The following is a 1,558-nucleotide window of genomic DNA, read 5'->3' on the forward strand; positions in this document are numbered from 1 at the left end:
GAGTTTCTTTTTGCAATTATTTTTGATTTAGTTTGCATAAAGCATGGGACTGGGCATCCCGGTGACCAGCCATTTTCTCGTGAGTGAGGAGCGGAGTCCACTCCTCTTGAGAATAACCCGCCTAGCATGGAAGATACAGATAGCCCTAGGTGATGCATGAGCTATTCGAGCATACAAAATAGGATGATTATTTGAAGGTTTAGAGTTTGGCACATACAAATTTACTTGGAACGGCAGGTAGATACCGCATATAGGAAGGTATAGTGGACTCATGTGGAATAACTTTGGGGTTTAAGGAGTTTGGATGCACAAGCAGTATCCCCGCTTAGTACAGGTGAAGGCTAGCAAAAGACTGGGAAGCGACCAACTAGAGAGCGACAACAGCCATGTACATGCATTAAAATTAATAAACATTGGATGCAAGCATGAGTAGGATATAATCCACCATGAACATAAATATCGTGAAGGCTATGTTGATTTGTTTCAACTACATGCATGAACATGTGCCAAGTCAAGTCACTTAAATCATTCAGAGGAGGATACCACCCTATCATACCACATCATAACCATTTTAATAGCATGTTGGCATGCAAGGTAAACCATTATAACTCATAGCTAATCAAGCATGGCACAAGCAACTATGATCTCTAATTGTCATTGCAAACATGTTTATTCATAACAAGCTAAATCAAGAACGATGAACTCATCATATTTACAAAAACAAAAGAGGTCGAGTTCGTACCAGCTTTTCTCATCTCAGTCAGTCCATCATATATCATCATAATTGCCTTTCACTTGCACGACCGAACGATGTGAATAATAATAAGAGTGCACGTGCATTGGACTAAGCTGGAATCTGCGAGCATTCAATAAACAGGAGGAGACAAAGCAATACGGGCTCTTGGTTAAATCAACAATAAAGCATATAAGAGTCACTTCAACAATTTAATCATGGTCTTCTCCTACTGACCCCCAAAGAAAAGAAATAAAACTATTTACACGGGAAAGCTCCCAACAAGCAAAAGAAGAACAGGAAATATTTTTGGGTTTTCTTTTTAATTACTACTACAAGCATGGAAAGTAAATTAATTAAAAGCTACAACTAATTTTTTTGGGTTTTTTCTTAAGGTTTATTAAACACACAAGAAGAAAGCATAAAAGGAAATAAACTAGCATGGATGATACAATGAAAAAGTATGAGCACCGACATCTAGCAATGAGTGTGTGTGAACATAAATGTAATGTCGGTGAGAAATACGTACTCCCCCAAGTTTAGGCTTTTGGCCTAAGTTGGTTTATGGCCACGGCTGGCTTGGCTGATATCCATAATAATAGTTGGGGTCGTACTGCGATGAGGAAGAAGAAGGCTCCGATTGCCACTGGTTGGCAATCATCTCCGGATCCCACTGATAGTTAGACTGTCGTGAAGGATCAAACTGTGGTTCCGGTTCTGGCTCATCGGCTGGTGCAGGGTTCCGGTAGGCGTGGATAGCCGTCAACGAAACAAGGTACGTGCTGACCGCATTGGTCGTGGAGGAAAGCGGTGATGCCTGCATTA

Source organism: Triticum urartu, chromosome 3, assembly GCF_003073215.2.
Source record: "Triticum urartu cultivar G1812 chromosome 3, Tu2.1, whole genome shotgun sequence".
NCBI lineage: Eukaryota > Viridiplantae > Streptophyta > Magnoliopsida > Poales > Poaceae > Triticum > Triticum urartu.